This window comes from Protopterus annectens, chromosome 11.part0 (genome assembly GCF_019279795.1).
Source record: "Protopterus annectens isolate FY-2018-M chromosome 11.part0, PAN1.0, whole genome shotgun sequence".
Taxonomy (NCBI): domain Eukaryota; kingdom Metazoa; phylum Chordata; order Ceratodontiformes; family Protopteridae; genus Protopterus; species Protopterus annectens.
The window spans coordinates 55,694,798-55,721,025 of record NC_056745.1 but is presented as its reverse complement, the minus strand read 5'-3'; the positions used below and the strand labels follow the sequence as shown (position 1 = coordinate 55,721,025).

Sequence of the window (26,228 nt, the reverse complement as noted above, 5' to 3'; positions counted from 1 at the left end):
CAAACAATGAAAACATTTGATTACAACATTTCTTGCCAATAATGCGATCTGACCTGCATTGCAGAACACACAAAAAAGTAGAAGACAGATCTTCTGCAAACAAGATTGCTGTACTAGAAAAAATCTGGGTGAATTATGGTGATTTAATTTAACACAGAATTTGAAAATGCTTTTCTATGTAGAGTAACTCTCAGAACTACAAACACATGCAGCAGTGCAAGATATCTGACAGTAACTTTAATTATTATACAATAATTTGGTACAACAGTCACAAACAAGGTGAATACACGAACACCTAGCACTAAACCCCAGAAAACTTACACTCAGAGAAGGTCCACACAACATGTTTACAGTTCATAAACATACGGTAACTCAGACTAACTCATGAAAAGCAGTAACAGGTACTCACCACAGAAAGCTAGAGAGATGACACTATGTTCCAGTGGCAGGAATGCTAGAAGTGACATCACCCAGAGCTACAGGTGTTTACCAGGCTAATAACCAAAAGGGCCTTTTTAAGCCTAGCCATGCATCCCAAATGCCTGACAAGTTCTGGTACCCTTGATAAGTGTAATCAGGGGGTTGGGATATGAAACATTTACAGGCAGGGGCCTGGGAGATTAACTACTTACAGGTTGCCTGTGTCCATTAGAGATATAGGTGCTAAACCACGGATGAATTTCCTGTTCCCCATCCAACTGTCCAAGTTACACTTGAATTGGGTTAGGAAAGAACTCTGCTTCACATGGATGGGGAACTTGTTCCAGAGACAAGGTAGTCTTTGGGATACATATATCTGTCCCTCTAGCAGGACCTATTTATATCACAGGCAAGGTTTAAGTCTTTAGAATGGGTAATTCTGGTGCTGCCTATTTTGTGGATATGCAGCAAGTCTATCAAAGTGAAGTCTGAAAATGCCCTGTATGCCAGGTATAGCTCTACCCTCCACAGCCTGTAGGCGACACAGTAAAGAAACAGAGCCTTGAAGCAGCCTGCACAGGAAATATTACTGTTTCTTTTAGTGAGGGATCATCTGTGGATGTTCCAACTGTTGGATATGCCTGGTTAGGTGCATACCAAAGGGGGTAGTGTACTCAATGACAGGTCTGATGCCGAATACAGTGGAACAAGGACTTCCTTGGACCTAGATGCTGTACCTATACCAATTCAATGGATAAAACTCTCAGAGAAAAAAAAAAGAAATCATACACCAGCCAAATCAGGCCCTCCTGATTAGAGTGGACATGGTTAGATCTCTCCTACTCTACTCTACCACATTCCGTGAACACTCCTAAAAGACCTAAAAAAGGACAGAAAAAAGCACCGAGACCACTAAAGGAGAAAGGGCCACCTGCCAAAGAAACAAGAAGGAAATCTAACATTACAGCATGTACTCACACAAACAAGAAGGAAATCTAACATTACAGCATGTACTCACACAAACAAGAAGGAAATCTAACATTACAGCATGTACTCACACAAACAAGAAGGAAATCTAACATTACAGCATGTACTCACACAAACAAGAAGGAAATCTAACATTACAGCATGTACTCACACAAACAAGAAGGAAATCTAACATTACAGCATGTACTCACACAAACAAGAAGGAAATCTAACATTACAGCATGTACTCACACAAACAAGAAGGAAATCTAACATTACAGCATGTACTCACACAAACAAGAAGGAAATCTAACATTACAGCATGTACTCACACAACGTCTGTATCTGACTTACAATGTTCTCACTGTAGAACTGACAGCACAGAGCTGTAAACAATAAAGACCTTCTGGAAGGTTGGGACCAACCCTACATCTTAAAATGGCTAAGTACCATTGAAAAGAAGAAATTGCTGGACATGAATATGAAGTCAAGCTTAAAGGTATTTAGAGAAGGTATGAAATGTACACCAGGAAGCCAATATGTACACATCTAAAAACAACATGCGCTACAAAAAATATGCAAGACATGGCCACTTCTCCAGCAGAGTGGGTTGTCAGAGGCAGGAGAGGCTGTTGCCATATTTAATGCGGCAGAACTAAATTCAGTCAGCAGCTAAGGCACATCACTAGTAACGGAAACAAACAGCTAGAAATCCTTTTTTAACAATTTGTTTGTTAGAATGCAGCAAAAGTGGTCTCAAATATCAACAGTGAGAAAGAAATGCTCACCTCGATTAAAATAATTTGGAAAACGACAAAGTTAAATAGTCTGATTTAGAAGGGTTAAGCTGGAAACCCTGAGGAAGAAGGATTGAACAAAGAGCTAGAAATCCTTTTTTAACAATCTGTTTGTTAGAATGCAGCAAAAGTGGTCTCAAATATCAACAGTGAGAAAGAAATGCTCACCACGATTAAAATAATTTGGAAAAAGACAAAGTTAAATAGTCTGATTTAGAAGGGTTAAGCTGGAAACCCTGAGGAAGAAGGATTGGTTAGTATAGAGAGACACCCTGCCTTCATGAAATACCACAGCGCACACATAGAAGCATCCTTAACCACAGTATGCCCCTGATACTGTTAAATTAGTGCCAAGTTACAGGTGGCATAAGCCATGACAGTAGCATGGTCTAAAAGAGTACTAAATATCTCATCCATACTACAAAAGCAATGCATTCATCACACACACCATTTTCCTGTGTTGCTGCTTTAATCAAAGCACATTCATTTTCTGTAATTCCCTTCCTGGACTGAGACTGATATTGGTCAGTTGTGATCAGTGCTCTACCCTGGTTAACAAACTCAGGTACAATAAACATACCAAGTTATGTATACTCCGTACACTGAAGGAGCTGTTTTGTGGTTCAGTGCATCACTGGTGCATTCTGCAGAAAGGCACTGGTCAAAGCTACTTAAGTAAGTTATGTGCTGTCATCAACACAGGCACCATGGGTCTGGTACAGGGCATTGTGGGTGCAAACCTGTAAGACTCTATGATGGTTCTGAGTTCTCAGTGACACACCTTCATATAAAACTGCCAGTGCTGTCAACATCCAAGTTTTGTGTGTCCCTAAAACAAGCATGAGATGCCCAACATCCAACCTTCTGCAGTATCAGCAGCCACATCATCATGCACAGCGTCAGATGCATGAGGTGTCAGCCATGTCATCATGCACAGCATCAGATGCATGAGGCGTCAGCCATGTCATCATGCACAGCGTAAGATGCATGAGGCGTCAGCCATGTCATCATGCACAGCGTCAGATGCATGAGGCGTCAGCCATGTCATCATGCACAGCGTCAGATGCATGAGGCGTCAGCCATGTCATCATGCACAGCGTCAGATGCATGAGGCGTCAGCCATGTCATCATGCAGTTTCAGATGCATGAGGCATCAAGCTAAAGTAATATGGCATCATATCCACATATAGCATATATTTAACTACATACACTATCTGCCAGTACCACAATCACCAGCAGCCATGACATCATGCACAGTGTCAGATGCATGAGGCGTCAAGCTAAAGTGATATGGCATCATATCCAGATATAGCACATATTTAACTGCATACACTATCTGCCAGTACCACAATCACTTATGTCCTCATACTGTACTCCAATAGTCCATGTAATGAACTGTACATTGTCACGATAGACTACAGCAGTGTCCACCACCATATGTGCAGCAACATGTCTCTTAGTGAGTAGCCACGACAACACTAGTAACCCTCATTCTCTTAACACTGTATCACCAACTTCTGTAGCACCTTAGTGCTCTAGTTGGGGTCTGCTGCAAAGGTCATAAGGTAGCCTTACCTACAACAAAGGAAAAGACGTAGCTAACAATTCAGTGCACAAAACAAAGCACCTAAAGCACTTGAAATACAGTCTGTCGTAACAGCAGCATATCATCTAAATATCCAGTAAAGCCCAAAATGCATGCCTAGTACACAAATATATACATACGCACATATAATACTTTGAGCACACTATCATAAATGTAGCAAGATGGAATAGTACAAAGAAACAGGAAGACAATAAATAGCATATACAGACCTATGCTGACCAGTCTGTATAACTTACTTCTAAACTAAAAGGATAACAAGGAAAGTACAAAAGTAAAGAATTCACTCATACGTTCACAGAAGATTACTAGGCTAACAGCTCAAGAGGCCTTACAAGCCTACGCAGTTTTACCCAGATTTTACCCTATTTCCTATCCTTAAGGGAAAGATAGCAAGGGTCAGCAAGCATGTTTTTTGACAATTTAATATATGCCTTTGTCCATAAAGGACATGGGCGCCACCCCAGGAGTGAATTTTGACTTCTCATCCATTGGCCCAGACTGCACTTGGAAGATGGTCTGAGTATGGTTCTGATTCATTTGAACAGAAATCCTATTCCAGAGGAGGGGTAATCTCTGTGGCACACAGTCTCTCTCTCCAGCATGATCTATTTGTGTCAGTGATCAGGTTTAGATCCTTGGAGTGGGTATCCCTTGTGCAGTTAAGTCTTGTGAATATGCAACATCTTCATCAGCGATGGGTCATACACTGCCTTGTAGGTCAGGCATAGATCACCTGTCAGTAATCAGTAGGAAACTGAATACAGTGATAGGGCTTTTAATCAGTCCACATATCACACACTTAATAAATTCAGTGTTAGGTTACTAGTCTTTCTGAAGTGAACCTAAGAGGAACAGGAAAGGAGTGTTTGTTCCAAACATATTTATGGACATTTTTAAAGGTTACCAACTACTAATGACATATTTTGTCAACGCACTAGTGACAAGAATGTCAGGCATTAAGTTATTTAAAGAACGGTTTGCATGCCATAAAAATGGAAGAAAAACTTTTCCAAATGCTTAGTGGCACAATTAACGACACAGTAATGCAATGATATGCCCAAGACGTCACACACTTGTACAGCAGACAAATCCTTGTCAAGCAAACCGCAAACAGGAGCCATCTTTCTTCAACCACCTATGCTAAACATGGAAGAGCAAAAATGCATTAATCAGATTTACAGCTTCTGTTCAATGCATCCCATCACTTTAACTGGAGGCATCATGCACGGATCACAGATAAGGTGGAAAATGTCCAATTCATTCACTCTGCAAAGCAGTGGAGGAAAGCTATTTGGACAGGCAAACAGGTGCTTCTCTGTGAATAATATAAGGACAGAAGTTGGCAATCCTTAAACTAGGGAGTGGTTAACAGTATCACTGGTCACAGTCGGTATCTCTGACATCAATAAGCAGACTAGCTGACTCTTCTAGCAACTCAAATATGCCAATTTGTTCATCTGGCTGACAGCTCAACCCAATCTACCAATATCCACTCTTGAATCACTTGCTCTGGTTATCATGCTAAAACACTTTCTGTGGGAGAGGTAGTAAAAACAGTGCCATGGCTAAATTTTTTTTTTTTAATGACAAGGCCAACTTCTACAGGAGGCATTCTGTCTGTTGTTGGCTCATTCAGTTGATAAATTAGCATTACAATAATGACAGGACTTGGTGTCCACCAATCCTACTCTGAACCTTTTATTAAAGTAGTCTCTTGGCTACTTCCTCTTTTGAAGGGCAGTCACTCCTCCAGGCAGTCTGTATTACACTAGACCAAGAGCCTGATTACAAAAGATTTGCTCTAAGTGTAAGTGATCATTTAAATCAAAAGTGTTTTGGAATCTGGTCCCCTAAGTATGCCTGTTTACAGACAGAACTTACACTGAAGTAAGTCATTATACAGAAAGCAAGTCTTTCGGAATCAGGGTACACTTACACGGCGAGCAACTCTTCCGGAATCTGGCCCTAAATGCTACAGTATGTCTTCTGCCTTATCTTCTGCTGGTCTGACCTAATTTCAGTAATCATGGATGTGTTGTTTTTTAGTAGCATCTGAAGCACTTCTGCAATCATTTACACATTGGATTAACACGTAACTGAAAAAGAATTTTAACTAGCTATGAGGCAGATGAACTGGTAAATACAGTTTTTAATATAAAGCATTTAAAACACTACAAATTTAACACTTCACACAATTTGACAAATACCCAACAGCTATGGGCTACTCATGTTTCAGATTTATTGATTTATGTACACCAGGAAAGCAATGTAATGCTGTGCATGTATGTGTATAACCATACATATATGTGTGTGAATATATATACACACACAAACACACACACACACACACACACACATTCACACACATACATACATTCACACACATACATTCACACATGGATGCCTGACCGTCCACTGAAAATTCAATACATCAATAGGCAGCTGATCGAACTGGTTGATCAGCAGCCTATAGCCTATCAAAAAAAACAAAACAAAAAAAACACAAGCATCCCCACACCCCTTGCAAATTATATATATATATATCTACACCAAGACTGCACCGTAGTGAGAAAGGGCAAATTCCCCAATCCCCATTGTACTGAGATACTGCAGAGCACAACTAATTTTTCTGGCAACATTCTGAAATCCCACTTACCCAACTTTCATAAGTGAGACGACAAAGCTGACAACTCAGAAGACTGATTGCCCGGAACACCAACTTTCAACTCCAGGTAAGTAACCGCTTGGCCAACCTGAAAAACAAACTAAAACTGAAGCAACCTAAACTCACTTATTAGGGGGGCTTTGCCCCCCACACCCCCCCAACTAAATATACCAACTCTGAGATCGCACTACTGAGAGGGTAAGGGGCAAAATTCACCATGCTGGCCAAGCGGTTACTTACCCGGAGTGAAATATTGGTGTTCCGGGCTGTCAGTATTATGGATTTGCAGCTTTGTCCTCTCATCTCACTTTAAAAGTCGGGTAAGTGGGATTTCGGTCTACTAAAGTAGACTCGTGTGCGTGTGTGTGTTATATAGATATATATAGATATAGATATATATATATATATATATATATATATATACACACACACACACACACACACACACACACACACACACACACACACACACACACACACACACACACCAACACACAGAATAGAGGAAGAGACAGAGAAAGAGTGATGAGTGATACTAGTGAGATATTAAGCTACTATAATTTGTTTAGCAGTGTTACCAACCTTAGACTGTTGGAACCCCATTTCCTGCTGCTTCTTGTACAATGTAACAAGCAGTGCACACCTTTTCTTGGCTACTGCTTAAAGGAGCCAATATTGCATCTAGTTTAACCCACCTTTACTGTCACGGTTAAACAATGCAAAGTTGCTCCAGTTTTAGCTTTTTTTTTAACTCTTACTGAATCTGATCGACTTAATACCACACTAATGCCCGTCTCTCTCTATTTAAACTGTACGCTTTTGGATTCACTTCTCACCACCCCATCTGTAATGTGACATCTCTCTGTATTTAGTCATCATTCGACTTAGACCCCCATAGTAGAAATCAGTCTCTATACTGTCTCAGATAGCCCCACTCAGTCCAGTCTTGCCTCTCATTTACATCAGTGCAGCTTAAACGTTAATACCGTCTTACATTATCCCCTTTTCTTCTCTGTCTACAACAAGCAGCATCTTAGCTGCCTGCCCCACAGCTTAGTAAGAGTATTTGTATTAGCAGTTATTTATTCACTCAACTGCATTGGATTTGGCAGCCTATTTTTCTGAGTAGAGCAATGCACTGGCTCTTATTTGTTAAGATTACATACCTAGTTTTCTAATCATGCCAGAAATTATGTGATGTACCCCTGCAACAGTATGACACTTACAGAGCTCATTTCTGTTGTAGCAAATTAGATTTCGATGTTGTCGCTATGTAATCAAAAAGTTCTGTAATGGTACTGCTCAAATATATGTAGGTAATACCAGCAGACACTTCAACTGCTTGAAATGGCTAAAGCACGCTGTTCTATGGTACTACTGTTATGCCTTTAATTACTGTGATGTTTTGTACCTCTCCAGGTAGTGAGTACTTATACTGCCCCTTTTTTCCTCCTTCTTCTTCTATCCCTGTATTTTCAGCAAGCTTCTCCTCCTCCTGTAGGTCCTATAAATATTCTAGAACTCTCATCCTCTTTTCTGTCTTTTCTGTAGGACCACACCTGTTTTCACTTGAGCAAAGGGCATACTGGTTTCCCAATGCCTGAAAACTTCTGTAGCCCCCACCCCAATCAGCAAAGGAAAGGAGAACAGCTACTTCCCTAAACAAAGACTAACTAGGCATGTCCTGCTGCTTAAATAACTAGGCTAGTGTTATTTGTTTAAAAGTATGAACTGTCCTAGGCTGGGGGAACCCCAATCCCTGCTGCTTCCTGTATACTATAACAAGCAACACATACCTTGCTGCTGCTTAATGCACCTGATATGCATTTGCTGTGCTATATCACAGCTAAACACTGTAAATTTGCTCTATTTTTATTTTGCAACTGTTACTAAATTTGGTCAACTTAATACTATTCTAGGATTGCTTTGGGCAGGAGCGGCCTTAGGTCAACTGATGCCCTAGGCAAAAGGGCTCTACAGCTCCCCCACCACACCATCTGGGGCCCCCATCCTGGTCTACCTACACCAAATAAATACTGGAAAAGCACCCCTACTAGAGTGGCGCCCTAAGTAGCCGCCTAGTTGGCCTATGCCTAAGGCCAGCTATGGCTTTGGGACACTAACTGTATATATGTGCATGTACAGATTAAACCATGCTAAGATGTATGCGAGTCTCTAGTCTGCTTTTCTAGCCTTCCACCCACAGTCCCACAGCCATCTTCTGCACCATTAATTCTATACTCTATTCTCCACCCTCTCTCCTGCTACCGACCACAACCCCTTAAAGTTAATTCTCACTTTACCAGCACATACATAACTTCCTCTCTCCACTCTCCCAAAAAGGAGTTCATCTCACTAACTACACATACTACCTACTTTTACCCTCAGTCTCACCTGTAGCACACTCCCACTCTTTGTTTGCACCAAACTGTCCCTCTAAGACTGTAAGCCTACTCACACCAGCAAACCCATTCCTATACCAGGTTTCCACTGTGCTACTATCAGATAAGTACCACTAACACCCTACATTTACATCTCCTTCACATACTTTCTCTTCCTTTTTACCAAACCTACTCCTCCATACAGTTAACTCTCTATTATTCTAACCCCAAACATCCTTTACCCTCAGTAGCAAGTCCATCTCAGCAACAAGTTCTTCCTTGTACCCATTTATCTATGCTTAACCCAAATATTTGTGCCATTTCCCCATCATGCAGTAACACTGCATCAGCCCACCTCATTACTCTCATTTTCCTACCGCAGACACCACGCCCACACAATTAATACCTCTAAACTGCTGCAACCCTTCTCTTTTCATGACTTTGTTCATCCCAGACACTTAAAAAGCAAACGTATCACCCCCACTTCCACCTGCACATCCGTACAAAAACAATTCCTCCTCAGTTCAAAACTCCCTTCTACTTCTAACAAGTGGTGATACTCACCCCAATTCTGCTCCTCAAACAGTGCATACCCTAACCCCATCACCCCAATTAATCCCACACGTCCCTTCCCATTTATATCCACAATCTTTAAACTACTAGGTCTCAATATTTGTAGCATATATAACAAATTCTCACCAATACATGCCTGGACGGTTCAAACTTCTCCAGGCATTCTCATATTAACAGAAGCCTGGTTAAAACCATCCACCTCTAACGAAGAACTATTACCCCTAGGCTGCAACATCCTTTGATCTGCCATCTAAGTGGGCGGGTGGCATGGCTATTCAGTTTCCAAAGCACTTTCGAATCCTGACTTTCTTCCTAGTAACCACACAGTTTAATAACTCTGAAGTGCTATTATCAGTCCTTCAACTCCACAGCCACAGAAACGGTTTCATTATTGCCTTCTACATACCATCCAATTAGACTAGCAACATTCCAGTCACTGAGGATGTTCTTTCTTGGACTTCCTCAAAAATTCCTAATATAACCATCATATTATGAAACACAAACATTAACTAGGTCACCTGCAACCTATACTCCTTACCTGTTATACCAAATATCTCTACTATTTTCTGCAAACTTTATACGTTAGTCATAAAAACCAGTACCACACAACAAATATTCCAGCACAAAAACCATCACAGAACAACCCCAATGATATTACCCTATTAAACATTTTGTCTGATTGTCTAAATGACCACCACGCCATTGTTGTCATTCACTGCTGCTTTTTAACACCTAAATCTATAAAATTCAACTCTGTAAGAAACTACTTAAAGTTCAACAGAGAAAAATTATGTGAAACCATATGCGTATACAACTGGAAATTTCTAAAAAGAAATTGCTCCCAGTGATGCTGTATTACATTTCAAGCACTCTTTTCTAAATATTTTAAATGCACTAGCCCCAATCAGTTGGAAAATACTCAAATCCAACCTGCCCTGACTCGTCTCCCTCCACCAAACAACTTCTGAAACAGCATGATTCAACCTGGATTTCATGGAAAACGAAAAATCTATCTTTTCTGTACAAACCTTAGAAATGCCACTAAAACCCAAGTCAAGACAAGCAAATTTATTTCACTAACCACTAAAATGTCCATTCTAGCTCACCCACAAAATTCTGGTCTGATCTATCTCAACTCCTTAAACCAGGCACACCATCCCATACCAACCCACATCCTAATCAACGAACTACCATACTGCCTGTCAATTCAACTCCCATTTCATCCACTCTGCCACTCCGTACTCCTATACTTAATCCACTCGGCTATCATTTTATCTAACCCTGACCCGTACTCCTATACTTTATCCAATCAGCCATCACTTTATCTAACCCTGACCCGTACTCCTATACTTCATCCACTCGACCACCTCTGTGCCAAACTCTGACCTGTACTCCTATACTTCATCCACTCAGCCACCTCTTTGAATAACCCTGACCTGTACTCCTATACTTCATCCACTCAGCCACCTCTTTGACTAACCCTGACCTGTACTCACATGCTTCATCCACTCGGGCAGCTGTTTGACTAACCCTGACCTGTACTCACATGCTTCATCCACTCGGGCAGCTGTTTGACTAACCCTGACCTGTACTCACATGCTTCATCCACTCAGCCACCTCTTTGAATAACCCTGACCTGTACTCCTATACTTCATCCACTCAGCCACCTCTTTGAATAACCCTGACCTGTACTCACATGCTTCATCCACTCAGCCACCTGTTTGACTAACCCTGACCTGTACTCACATGCTTCATCCACTCGGGCACCTGTTTGACTAACCCTGACCTGTATTCACATGCTTCATCCACTCGGGCAGCTGTTTGACTAACCCTGACCTGTACTCACATGCTTCATCCACTCGGGCACCTGTTTGACTAACCCTGACCTGTACTCACATGCTTCATCCATTCGGGCACCTGTTTGACTAACCCTGACCTGTACTCCTATACTTCATCCACTCAGCCACCTCTTTGAATAACCCTGACCTGTACTCACATGCTTCATCCACTCGGGCACCTGTTTGACTAACCCTGACCTGTACTCACATGCTTCATCCACTCGGGCAGCTGTATGACTAACCCTGACCTGTACTCACATGCTTCGGGCACCTGTTTGACTAACCCTGACCTGTACTCACATGCTTCATCCATTCGGGCACCTGTTTGACTAACCCTGACCTGTACTCCTATACTTCATCCACTCAGCCACCTCTTTGAATAACCCTGACCTGTACTCACATGCTTCATCCACTCGGGCACCTGTTTGACTAACCCTGACCTGTACTCACATGCTTCATCCACTCGGGCAGCTGTATGACTAACCCTGACCTGTACTCACATGCTTCATCCACTCGGGCAGCTGTTTGACTAACCCTGACCTGTACTCACATGCTTCATCCACTCGGGCACCTGTTTGACTAACCCTGACCTGTACTCACATGCTTCATCCATTCGGGCACCTGTTTGACTAACCCTAACCCGTACTCCTATTCAACTGAACATCCACCAGCTTAACACTTCCCAAAATCACTACTTCACTCACCTTATTCCTACCTCCAAACTATGTATATATCCATATATTCTAGTCCCTGACCATCTCCCACCAGAGTACATTAAAACTGTAGCGGATGTCATCGCCTACTCTGTATCTACCCTCAGAAATAGATCTGTACAAGAATGTCACTTCTACTAGTGCTGGAAACACTCCTACATCCTTCCTCTCCACAAAGGTGTCTCTTCTACGGAAATAAATAACTTTAGGCCTGTCACTATCCTCTCTCCATTATCCAAGGTCCTGGAAATGTATAACCCCCTAAGTGCGCCACTGTGTACTTTCTGCATTTACCATCATAGCATAGCTTTTGTCCTTCTCACAGTACTGACACAATCTTCTATCCTTTCTGCATCCAGTCCACATGCATAGAAATAACATCTCTTAGGTATTGGCAGTTTATCTTGCTCTTTCTATGGCTTTTGACACAGTCTCTCATCATAAACTTCTTTAAAAACGTTCACATCAAGATATCGCTAATTCTTCTGTCCCATGGTTCGACTCCTACCTCTCCAGCAGAATTCAAAGTGTTAACTGGTCACATTCTACCCTAGCTTTTCTTGCTGCTCCTGCAGGAGTTCCACAATGTTCCATATTAGGTCTTATCCTTTTCAACATTTTTATCAAATCTACCATTACTCGATGTGCAGACAACTCCATGCATGCATGAATTTCAATCACTACCTTCAACAATCCTTTTCTTCTGAGGAATACTGGCTCAATAACTGCAACATCGTTCTTAACCCAAAGAAAACTAAACCAATACTGTTCACTTCCAAAGCCCACTAAAATTCTGTAACCACCTTTACCCACACCTCTTCAAATGGGAAATCCATTGAATAACTTAATCACAGCAAATTGTTAGGACTAGGCATAAACCAAAACATGAAATCTGATCTCAATATCAAACAAATAAAAATAAATAAATAATAATCAAAAATTTGGCTTGCTCTACCAAACCAAACCTAAACCACAGAATCCACCAGAAAACATATTGGAACCAGTTTACTTCTGCCAACTCTCCTCTATGTTGCCTCCACTTTCACCAACCTTCAAACCTTCTAACTCTCTACACTAGAACAAGCCTATTAATAAAATAGCCAAATCTGTTTTAACTTACCTGCATGCACCTATCAGTAAAGGCTCTCAGAGCGTTAAATGGCTCAAACTCCCTTATCTCCTTAAGCTCTATCAACTAAAACAAGCTCATAAAATACTACTCTTCCCCCCCAAAAAAGTGCCCATCACTATTTTCACTCATTTCATGGGTAATTCCCTACCCAAACCCTTAGATATTCTGATAAACTTCCCCTCTACCATATCTCTCTATCTCTATCGCTCTATCTCTCTAACAGGGATGTCCTCTTATGCCTCCCAAGTAGCCAAACTCTGTAACTCCCTTCCATTGTTTATACTGGAAACAATGTACCCTCGCCAATTCAAGTCACAACTAAACCACCACCTTCTCAGTAGCTGGATTTGTCATTGTGAGTCTCCACCTGGGTGGGCTCTCACTTTGTCTCTAAACCTCTTGACTAGATTTTCTCTCTACTTCACCCAAAGTCATACACAAATGACCCCACGATTTCCATAAGTATTTCTTTACAAACATTCTCTTAGCCCTATGTCCTTCACCTCACACCTCCGCATAACTCTACTCTCGTAGCCTTTAATAACTTCTTCCTCCTTCCTACCGTCACACTCTTCTTAAATCTTGCCACCAAAAATACTAATTAAAATAGTTTGTTACCTCGGTTGTTAACACAACAGATGGATACTGCTCATGTCATATGCATACCTCTCTTTTAATATGCATAACTGTCTTTTAACTGTATTCTGTATTCCTTATTTTAAATCCTCTCATGCAAAATTTTTATGTTAATTAATCTGTGATTGTTTTATTTACTTTTATGTACAATTGTATTCAACATTATTGTTAAACTGCACTTGTATTCACTGCTGGAGCTTTTCTCCTCGGGCCACCACTATAAGAGAGCTTTGCTAAGTCAGACTCCCACCCACAATAAACAAAGGCTAATAGACAGCATACCTCTCAATTTCTTAGTGAAAGAAATCTGGACAAATCCTGACAAAATGGGGGAAAGGGCCCAAAAATAGGGACAGATTTTAAATATTGCATTCATAAACACAGGAGGTTGCTTTTGTTTTCGACCATTTTAGATTCAATGTAAAATAATGATTCCTTCCTCTTCCGCACTCATATAATAAATGTGTAGGTATACGTGTATGTGTCTGTCTGTGTGTGTGTGTGTGTGTGTGTGTGTGTGTGTGTGTCTATATAGTCATGCAGAAGAAGTGTCTGCAAAATATGTACAACCAGCTTATTTGTAAAGGATATCCCTGGTCATTACAACATTTTAATTAGAATAACGAATGACTCATTGCAGTCTCTTATCCCACACAGCTGTTTGTCATCTTAGTGTTGTAAAATCAATGATGCTGGTCAGTTCAAATATTCCAGTTCAGTGCGGTCTCCACACTGATTCAGTTAGCTGGATCAACTGGAATATGCTCCATTTTTACAGAATGTCTGAATAATATTTGATTTATCTCCTAAGAATGAGTAAGACAGGATGGAGATCTCTGTTGTGCGGCACCTACGCTGCTAATCTAACACAGGTCATCTGGAGTAAGGTCTTTATCCCTCTGCACCATGGGGTCAGACCAAGTCAACAATTAATGAACATAATGGTCTCTCTGTTTTAAATGTCCAGGTATAAAAGTTAAAAGACACTGAGCTTCAGGTAAGCCTCCAGCTGTTGCCAATATTTTCTGTTTCATTTCTTTCCTTAAATTCTGGGCATTTGCATCATCTAACACAGTAAAGACCATCAGTAATCCCTAGTCATATGTGATGATAGCATCATGGTCCACTCAGCTTAGGCCCACTGTTCTTCGGCTAAGCAACCTTCAAAGTCAACCATGTAAGCCTCCATATTGTCTTCCTTGCAGAGTTTCTCTAAGAGGCCCCTGTTTTTGTACACCCAATGAGATGGACAGCTTATTTATTCTGCAGGAGTCACAGATGTTATTCAGTTGCTGCACTTCTGTGCATTAGGGATTCAAGATGTTCTCATATTCCTAGACCCAGGGCTTTGGCATCAGATGAAAATACACCGCAGCCAAATTTCTTTTAAATAACCGTTCAGACCACCAAAAAGACATTCACTATATAAAAGTACACAAAGGGTAGGATTTTCACAGTCCATGGTAACTCTTTCTTTAGGTAACCCATAAAGATGCAAGAACAGCCTTCCCATAATGAATTCTCAGACGGAAACAGTGTACTCACGGTTAGAAAAAGTTTATCAGTAAACACAACACAGCTATTCAACAAACACAGTCTAGGTTACTTCCATTTTCTGGACTTTTAAGCAATTAGCAGAGCTTTCACTTTCTAGTTATGGAAGAAAAACTTATGCAAGGCACATTTCAAAGAAATGACATTTCTCTTTTGGTGGGGAAAAAGGAAACTCAGGGAGAGCAATTTTCAGGTAGCATCAGAAAGAAACCATTTGTACAGAACTTTTTTCTGCCCACTACAATCCACCAATGTAGTCCTATTTTACAGTTCTGGGCACATTATCTAGACACCAGCCTGCACTTTTAAACAATGTTTACTTCAACAAATTAAACAAAAAAGATGCATTCTTGCAGAATGAGGAAGAACAGAAAACACAAGTTCCCTTCAATATGGGTTCTGTTTAAATACATGCTCTCATACAATGCAAGTCCATTTTCAGAAACTGTTTCACACTCCACTCTTTTTGTTTAACCCATATACCTTCAGCATTTCTGGTGCAATGCAGCAGTGCTGACAATACATGCCAGTTTTTGTAACTCTACAAACAATATAAGATCACTCCTTCAACCTAAACTGGATATTTCCAGCACCCAACTTGAAGGACAGTTTCCAGCCTCGTTTTCCCTTCAAACTCAACTTACATGGAGACTACCTCACACTTTCCTTAAACCAGGACTCCAGAAGACAGCAATATGTCATCTTGCAAACTAACAGCCCTCACAATTTCTCAAGACAATTGTTCCTAATTTGTTCCTATGGTTCTCCATCTGCTTTTCTGTATCAGCTCCCATCAGCCAGCTACATAAAGGTTATATTTTATTTCTAAAAAAGCAATAAATCAACTTTCAGTTACAAGACAAAAAATACAGATCAACTATATAAATAAGACAAATGGGAAATAAGCAGTTGATCTGCCCGACTTCTAAATGTAACCTGCTAGTAAACAAATGTCAAACTAATGCATTGCTAATAGTAAACGGTCACAAAAGTATGACTGCAATATCAGTCAAAGCTGCATAACCACACAAATACTTAAGTTTATTGATTTGTCTTATAATCCTAATAAATAATAAAAATTGACATTAACAACAACACCAGAGCAACCAAAATCCTATACAAACCAAGTCAGCTCCATGGTACAGATGGAAGATGGCCAGCGTAGGTCTGAGGAGCAATCTTTGGTGCTGGAAGATCCAGCCAAGAAGAAAGTACAGTTTTGTACCTACCATAAATGTAGATGTTCGAGGATCTCCATTGCTGCAGTCCTGACTAATGGGTACTCCGCTGCCCTCCATCGGCCCGAATACCAAAGGGCTAGATATGGCGTCGGTCATGGCGCTCGAGACTGACGTGGTGTCAGTATAAATGCGCATGACTGACACCATAACTTTAGTCTTTCTTGCCTCAGATGTCAGAATGCAAAAAAAAAAACACCACCCAAAAACCCCAATCTAAAAAGAAAAAGGGGGAAGGAGGGAGGGAAAATTGGACTGCAGCAATGGAGATCCTCGAACATCTACATTTATGGTAGGTACAAAACTGTACTATGTTCGTTGTCTCCCATTGCTGCAGTCCTGACTAATGGGTAGAATCCCAGAGCAACGGAAAAAACAAAAAGGGAGGTCGGACAACTAAATATCCTGAGGAGCTGCAGACATGCCCTGTAAGACTGCAGTGGCAAACCCAGCCCTAGACTTAGAATAAAGAGGCAAATGATAATGCTTTGTAAAGGTATGTACAGAACTCCAGGTAGCTGCCTCTAGAATGTCTTTAGTAGCTACCCCTCTTAAAAAAGCAGTAGATGTGGCCGTAGCCCTAGTAGAATGAGGCCTGATCCCAACTGGAACCTCTTCACCATGATGAGAATAACAAAAAGCAATACAATGGCCAATCCACTTGGAAATAGTTTGTTTCGAGACAGCTTTTCCACGGGAAGTCACAGCAAACGAAACAAACAACTGATGAGAACTTCTGAACTCTTTGGTTCTGAACAAATAATATCGTAACTGCCTATGTACATCCAAAGAATGCAAAACTTTTTCCCCTACAGTTTGGGGGTTAGCATAAAAAGTAGGCAAATGTATAGACTGGTTCAATGCCACATTAGAAACCACTTTAGGCAGAAAAGTAGGATTAGTACGCAAGGAAACTCTGTCCCTGTGAAAAATCAGAAAAGGTTCCACTGCCATGAGAGCCTGTAATGCAGATACCCTTCTAGCAGAAGTAACAGCCAACAAAAAAGCAGTCTTCCAAGACAACAACTTCAAGTCAGCCGTAGCTGCAGGTTCAAAAGGAGGCAGAGTCAGCCTCTCCAAAACAAAATTAAGATCCCAAGTAGGAGTAGGAGCCCTCCGTGGGGGTCTTATATTCTTTGCCCCTCTAAGAAACTGTTTAAGCAATGGATGTGAAAATAAAGGAGGGTCACCATCATAGTGAGCAGAAATAGCTGCAGCATGCACTTTAATAGAAGAGAAAGACAAACCCTTGTCCAATAACATAGTCAAATATTGCAATGTACAACTCAAATCAGGCAATGTGACATCAAAGCCTTTAGCTGAACTCCAAAGAAAAAATCTCTTCCATTTATCAGCATAAACTTTTCGAGTACTAGGACGCCTGGCTTCCAAAAGAACATCCAAAACTTGTTGAGGGAGCTGAAGGCCCTCATTCTCTAAAACTGAATGTGCCAGGCTGTCAGGTGTAGGGATCGCACCCTGACATTGAGAAAATGATTGTTTTCTTGAGACAATAAGTGAGGAATCCGTGGTAATGGCCAAGGGGCCCCCTGAATTAAACTCCTCAACAGAGGGTACCAATGCTGACGAGGCCAATCCGGTGCTATAAGGATCATGCACGGTTTGTCCCTCCTGACTTTCAACAGGACTTTTGGAAGAAGAGGCAGAGGAGGAAAGGCATACACGTGAAGGTTGCTCCAACTGAAGGATAGTGCATCTATTTTCCAGGCTTTCGGATGAAACAGCCTCGTGCAAAACAGAGGTAGTTGGAAATTCAGAGGAGAAGCGAACAGATCTATGTCTGGAGTTCCCCAAGCCATGGTCAACTGACGAAACACCTGAGGATCCAACTTCCATTCGTGAGGATCCACCATTTGTCTGCTCAGAACATCTGCTAACGAATTTTGTTCCCCTGGCAGAAACTGTGCTCGAAGAGTGATGTGCAGATCCAAAGCAGTTTCCCATAACAGCATTGCTTGTCTGCAAAGAGGGTAAGAATGAGTTCCCCCCTGCTTGTTGATGTACCACATGACAGTTGTGTTGTCTGTTCGAATCAACACTAGTCCCGGGCGAAGCAGATCCTTGAATGCTTTTAAGGCAAATTGAACTGCCAGCATCTCCTTCATATTGATATGCAAGTGAAGCAACTCCGGGGGCCAAAGGTCTTGAATCCATTTTCCTTTGAAATGAGCACCCCAGGCTGACTCCGAGGGGTCTGTCGTTAATATCTGACTTGCCTCTGGTTGGGTCACAGAGAGTCCCTTGTTTAGGTGACATTCCTGAGCCCACCACACAAATTCCTTCTGGATGCAAGGAAGAATCCGAATGACAGTGTCCAAATCGTGGCTGTGTTGAGTCCAAACGCTTTTGAGATACCATTGTAGCTTCCTCATATGCAGTTTGGCATTGGGAAGTACTAGAATGCAAGATGCCATGAACCCCAAGGCTTGAAGGACTGTCCTTGCAGTCAGCCTGGACAGGACTGATAGCTGTAGGAAGTACTGGTGAAGATTTCTTTGTTTGTCCGGGGTAAGAAATGCCATCTGAGTCGCTGTATTCAGACTCACACCCAGAAAACACATCTCGTGAGGGTACTAGACTGGACTTTATTTCGTTCACAGAATACCCCAGGCATCTGAAAACTGTCATCACACACTGCAGATGTCGAAGTAGTTCGTGCTTGTCTTGAGCCAGTATCAAACAATCGTCCAGATAAGGATAAATCTGAATTCCCCGTAGTCTGAGAAAAGCTATTACTGGAGCCAGGACTTTCGTGAATACCCTGGGCGCAGTAGACAAGCCAAAGGGCAATGCAGAGAACTGATAATGCAAATTCCCAGTCCGAAACCTCAGGAATTTCCTGCAACTGGGCCTGATAGGAATGTGGAGATAGGCCTCCTTGAGATCCAAAGTCACCATCCAGTGATCCCTGCCCAGCATAGGCAACAGCTGTTGCAGTGTTAACATCTTGAATTTTGGAATTTCTAGAAAGGTGTTTAGAATGGATAAATCCAGAATGGGCCTCCAAGTATTGCCCTTCTTTGGCACTAAGAAAAGACGGAATAAAACCCTGTGCCCCTTTCGCAGAAGGAACTTCCTGTATTGCTCCCAACTGGAGCAGAGAAGAAACCTGTGCCTGTGCTTCCAATTTTGCTGATGAGGCACATCCGCATACCGTTGAAAGGCGGAAAGTGTGAAAATAAAATTTGTAGCCTCGAGTTACAATGTCCAATACCCATTTGTCCTGGGTAACCAAATGCCAATTCCCGTTGAAAAGTCCCAGTTTTCCGCCCAGAGGAGCTGCCAGCAAAGCAGAGTCCGGCAGCCGAAGACACAGGTCATTGGGTCTGCTTCGAAAGGACTGACCCTTGCCCTCCCCAGCAGAAGGGGTAGAGGAACTGAAAGACCTAGAAGTAACAGGGCCCTGAAAGGAAGCCCTACCTCTACCATGCCTCGACTTGCCTCTAGAATGACAATCCGAAGAGGGAAAAGACCATCCCTTAGCAGGCCAATTCCTATTGAACTTAGGAGGCTGAACCTGTAAAAATTCCTTAACTGTCTGCATAGATTTAGCTTTTTCCTCCATTTTTTTCAAAACTAATTCCACAGGAGGGCCAAAAAGAACATCAGACTGCAAAGGAGCATCCATAATACGAGCTTTAACATGCTCCGACAAGGACTGACCTTTAAGCCAGGCATGCCTGCGAACAACAGAACTAGTAGCAGACACCCTGGAAGAAGCTTGTAAAGCATCAAAACCACACTGCAGAGAATGCTTCCCAACCTGGTCTGAAGCATGCACTAAATCCTGAAGCTCCTTACAGTCAATACCTTCAGCTAAAGCATCCACTTTACATTACAATTGACTTAACAAAAAATTCTGATACTTGAGCATATGAAACTGACAATTCAAAGCCCTCATAGCCAAAGTAGAAGAGGTATACAGTTTTTTACCCCACCTATCCAGGGCCCTAGCATCTTTGTCCAGAGGAACTGGATTCTTAACCACAGAGGCCTTAACGCCCTTGGGGCCTTGAGAAATAGTTTCAGGATCAGCTCTAGGGCTCTTAAACAAGTACTTGTGAGCTTCGAACCCTGTAGTATCTATCTGGTTTAACAGGGGCAGGAGGCAGAGAATCTGGGTTAAGGGCAGCCTCAGAAAAAAACATCCTGAACTACATCCAGTACAGGAGGAATAGCCAAGGGCCTGTGCTGAGGCAAAACAAAAATTCTCTCAGCCTTTTACGAGAATCAGAATAATCCTGGCCCTCCCATTTGAAATGTTCCTCATGGAATGCAAAGTTTCAGAGAAAGAAAAATCTTCTGGAGGGGCGCAGAGGAGAAGCATCCTCAGCTTCCGAATCAGAATAGGGAGGGAAATCCCGAAGGTCTTCCACAGAGGAATCTGACTCAATGGAAGACTGAACCAAACCCTCCAACTCTGTCTCTACCCTGGGCCTCTTCTGAGGGGGAGGCATGGTACCCTAATTAAAGTAATCAAATCCTCAGCCATCTTCAACATGTGCTTCCTAGGAGCTGGACCCTGGGGAAAAAGCACCAGGGGCAGATTTAGACTTAGAATGGCCTCTGCCTAGAGAGGAGGAGGCTTAACCACCCTACGAGGGGAGGGAGCCACAGACAACAGAGGAGCACCCTCAACCTGGCCTAACAAAGGAGAAGCCACCCCCTGTAGTAACAAAGGCTCCCCTTGACACTCAGGCACACTGTCAGAAAGAGCCACTGAAGCAGCCAGTGGTTCTACAGGACTGACGTCCGGAGCGGACGCCTCATCCTGCTTGGACCGCAAAGACTTTTCTTTGCGCTTCTTAGAAGAGCCAGTCGTCGGAGAATCCGACGGCATGTTGTAATTACAACGTTTACCAAACACCAGCCTAGCACAGTCCAACCGACGTTTAATAGTACGCTTATTAAAAGTAGCACAAAAGCGACACCCAACAACGCCGTGCTCAGGCCCTAAACAAGGAATGCAGAGTGAATGGTAATCCCTATGAGGAATCTGTTTCCCACAAGAAATACAGTTATTAACTTTTTCTGACATCCGACAATACTGAGACAAGAAAAAGACAAAAAATAAAATGTCCCCAATGGGGTACTTAGCCCAACTTGGTCTCCGGTCTGAAACTCGAAAACCGACAATTCCAGAACGCCGAACAGCACTTGCAAATTCTGCTTCTGCTCAGGACCATGCGGCAAGAAAGACTGAAGTTATGGTGTCGGTCATGCGCATTTATACTGACACCACGTCAGTCTCGAGCGCCATGACCGACGCCATATCTAGCCCTTTGGTATTCGGGCCGATGGAGGGCAGCGGAGTACCCATTAGTCAGGACTGCAGCAATGGGAGACGACGAACATCTGGGTAAACAGCCAACAGTGTCTCACTGTTGCAGGTGGAGAAATGTTTCTTACCTATCAAGGGGTGCTTAGACACTGTGACAGTATGATACCACATCAGGCAAAATAAAAATTATAGTGCACCTCTGAACCTCCAGATGAAAAGATGACGGGGGAAAATAAATAAATAAAGATAGACTAGGATGTCACATAATTGTTAAACCCATCACCTGAACTAATTTATTTACCAGATGTTGTTGTTCGACTAGAAAGAGGAGACCACCTCCTTTAAAAATAACATGTGACAGAACCGGTAATATCAGGTAAGATGCGGTAAGAAACGGATCATTACTGTGTTCATAGCTGGCCTTAGGCATAGGCCGTCTACGGCCCCACTCTAGCACGGGCACTTTTCCAGCATTTATTTGCTGTAAGTAGACCAGAATGGGTGTACCAAGTGGTGTGGTGGGGGGGGGCACTGTCAAACCCTTTTGCCTAGGGTACCAGATGACCTAAGGCCGCTTCTGACTGTGTTTGAAAAGCTGCCCAGTCAAGCTGGGAAGATCCTAAACAATGTGAAAAGAAAAATACACGACGACTGCAGGTCCATGGTTAGCAAGGTACAACTCTTTTTCAAGCAACGCAATCAAATGGAGCAAAACAGGGAATTATCTCAGATGGCATACTCTGTCTCAAATTCTGGTAAGTTTTGCTGTGTTCCAATCTTTTCACCAGCATTAATCTCTCAAAGTTATAACAAGAGTCATATGTGGTCAAAACAAGTACACAAAGAAATGCTACATTTCAATCAGCATGACAGTCTGTGACAGCAAACACATCAAGGTGTAAATATAATGTTAATGTTCGAGATTAATTATGTGTATGGAATTTACTGGTCTCTATCTCACTTAATGGTGAAAGTTCAAGTGTCAAATGGTCGACACCATATAATTGAATTTTTAAAAGTTCAAAGTTTTAACGGAGATCTCCATACAGCACGGAATGGAAAGAGTTCTCTTTTCTGCACTGTAGTGCAATCTCAGAGTTGGTATATTTAAAGAGCAGGGGGTATGGGGGGGGTGCAGGGGGGCAACATTCAGGTAGGTTATTTGTGTAGTTTATTTTTTTTATTAGATATTCGAACTTTTAAAAGTTTGATTATATGGTGTCGACCATATGACCACTGAACTTTTGAAAGTTCGATTATCTAGTACAGACCCGACAGTAAGTAGTCATCCATTTGGGATTTTTTACTTTTGCGAACTCACATCCTGATTCATGTGAATCTTACATAAACATTGTTGTGCCTACAGTTGTATGACTTACTGAAAGCATGCAAGGTGCAACTGTAAGGCATAAAGAAAGTAATGTTAAAAAGCACAGTACGAATTATGAGTAAAACACAACTGTATCACACAGTTTAACATATCTAGGGGAACTATATAACAACAGTGCTCATGGAAAGTACAGGCAGGAGTTTGAGCTGGATGTGGCAGAGTTAAAGATGTTAAGATTTGCACTGGGTGTGACGAGGTTGGACAGGATTAGGAATAAGTATATTAGAGGGTCAGCCCAGGTTGGAAGGTTTGGAGACAAAGCCAGAGAGGCAAGATTACGTTGGTTTGGACATGTGCTGAGGAGGGATGCTGAGTATATTGGGAAAAAGATGCTAAGGATGAAGCTACCAGGTAACAAGAAAAGAGGAAGGCCTAAGATAAGGTTTATGGATGTGGTAAGAGGGGACATGCAGGTGGTTGGTGTGACAGAGCAAGATGCAGAGGACAGGAAGAAATGGAAACAGGTGATCCGCTACGGCGACCCCTAACGGGAAAAGCCGAAAGAAGATGATGATTATGATGCTCATGGAAAGTACTGCTTACACATGAATTTGCTGGATGAAATGACTATTATCATCCAAGAATCAAATTTTTAAACTAGGCTTATTTTATTCCACTTATAGTTCTGGTGAACATTATGCCATTCTTTTGCAAATATTGTTTGCACAGTTGTGCATCATGACTGCACACAAATACTCAAACTAGGAACTGATGATTTCCCCCATTGGGCATAGAAATTTGTGGGGATGGAGCGCCTCATCAAAAAGACAGGACTATGATACAGACATACCTTTTAAAGTGTTCATTTGCATTATTGATATAATAAATGGAAAGTTCTGTTTAATTTGTTATTCTGCCTGCATAAAGTTACAGATACGGTCTTGTTCCACACACAGCTTTCAACTTCTTTGCCCGAGAGTGAGAAACAAAGCGAAATAATAATAATAATAATAATAAATGAGGCAAAGGCAAAACAAAAATGTAGGGACTATGTTTAAATATTACTAATTCAAGAAGAATACTAACAGAATATCATGTTTAGAATCAAAATCCATTTTCTGAAGAAAAAGTACGACATTCAGTGTTAGCATTACTGTCCGGGGCAATTCTTGGTGATTACCAGAAACTCACGAAAATACGAAGTGCAAGGCAAAAATGTGAAGCTGACTCTGGGACGGTCCAGATCTGTGTTTCAACAACACGCTTCAGTTAAAAAAGTTAAAATCACTAAGTATTACTGTACCTGTGCCGCAGGTGGGCTGCTCGGTCACTACCCATGTAAGCACTGGATCTAGTTGATGACGGTCACTGTTGATGTGACAGACCGATCCCATGTACAATACGGAAAGAAGAGGATTGATGCTGATGCCATACCTGTGAGTTCAGGGTGGAGAAGGGGTGGAGTCGAGTCACAAATCATCATTACAGTATCACGCATTTAGCGATGAGAAGTCGCCAGGGGAGTGGCACCAATTCAGGAAGCACAAGATGATGTCCAGAAATCCATACAGTATTTCTTCCAGTGCTCAAAATTGTGCAAACGTAAGAGGGCAGGCTATCCACAAAATGTCATTTGTTGTGAGTAGGGTGGGTGACTACGTTCATGCCTGCCTAGGGACAATCTATTTTACACGCTTAACTGGTAGGTTAAAAACTGAAGAGCAGTGAACAGCGGCTAAAACACCGAAGATGTATAAGATGGGAATGTTTACAAGAGTATAGTTAAACCTAAACTACACCGCCGCTCCAGAGACTCAATGAAACCATCAACATCCATCCACACACCGTTACAGGACAGCATTTTGCACACAAGACTTTAGTCACTGCATCCTTACCCTGCTATGGCAGGCCTGCCTATCTAACAAGAAGCCGATATCCCCACTCAGGGTCATTAGACTTTTTGTCACCTTGTAAAATGGTAACAAGAGTCGCTGCAGGAAAAATTACAAACTTGAAAATATAAAGTCCTGCCATTGTTAGTGACAACTCACTGTTGATGACGCCATCTTAGTTAGGAAGTTATGCTGATTGGCCACTTTGTGGATGACGCTTATTTTGTGATTGGATTTTGTTTGTTAGCCCACGTTTCTTACTCGTCAAACCACCTTTTAATGTTTCTGGGAAATGGAGTTCTTTGTCTTTAGTACAGACCCTGCTAGGACGCAGGTCAGGATTCTCTGTTGATGCATTTTTTCCTTATATGTAGCTTTATGCAGTAACAATTTCTGTTTAAGTGGTAGGAGTAGTGTTACTTTTGTAGACCGTACTTTTCCACTTTTTCCCGGAAAAATACTTTACAGTGCCAAATGTAATTTGTCAGAGAAGAAGTGACGAACAGAGAGATTTTCTAAGACTATGAATTGCTTCGTGTAGCAGTCAATGAATTCCATTTTGCACTCACAAATGCTTATTGCTGTCTGGTCACATCACTCAGGTGGTTGCCCCCACACTCTTTTTATGTCTAACATTTTCAGCTGCTCAGCCCGAAACTATTCAGTTACTGTTTTGAGATTTGCAGACTGTAATCAAACTATGTATATGTTGTTAAAGGCATTGTTTTAGACGGCCATAGACATAATCAGGTAAGTGATCACTGGAACCATAACATGTTCAGTCACATACATGTTATGGGCCAATAGCCAAGTATCATCCTATGAACCTAAGTAGACACACAAGTTCTTGTCACCATTTTCAAGCACTTAGTAGTGCTCACCTTCCAAATTGAACAGGCTGTATATCGCCTTGGTGTAAAACTGTGACTACCTATCCAATCATTAAGATTAGCTTTGCAGGCAGATACAATTAGCCTTAAAGGCAGATTGGGGATAGTGTGGGAGTGATCCGGTCTTCATTTTATCCAAATTGAGACATTAATAAAACAGCAACACTGACCAACACAGCCGGCCGATTCAGCTTGCTGAATTTTTAAAGCTAATGGTGCAGTAAACTAATTTAACTAGTAGAATGTTTGTCATTGCCGCATTGAACAGAAGCAAACAGGTCTTACCTCAATGCTG

General features: G+C 41.8%; 1 protein-coding gene across 5 annotated transcripts in view; it reads right to left on the bottom strand.

Annotated features, from left to right (window-relative positions):
• PNPLA8 (patatin like phospholipase domain containing 8) overlaps positions 1 to 25,259 on the bottom strand; it is a 365,367-nt gene extending 340,108 nt beyond the window's left edge. For 3 of the 5 annotated variants that reach the window (XM_044087420.1, XM_044087423.1, XM_044087424.1), the window contains exon 1: positions 25,047 to 25,196. The gene's annotated coding sequence lies outside the window, so the exon portion shown is untranslated. The other 2 variants (XM_044087422.1, XM_044087421.1) reach the window with 2 other exon arrangements.
• Positions 25,260 to 26,228: the final 969 nt, after the last annotated feature.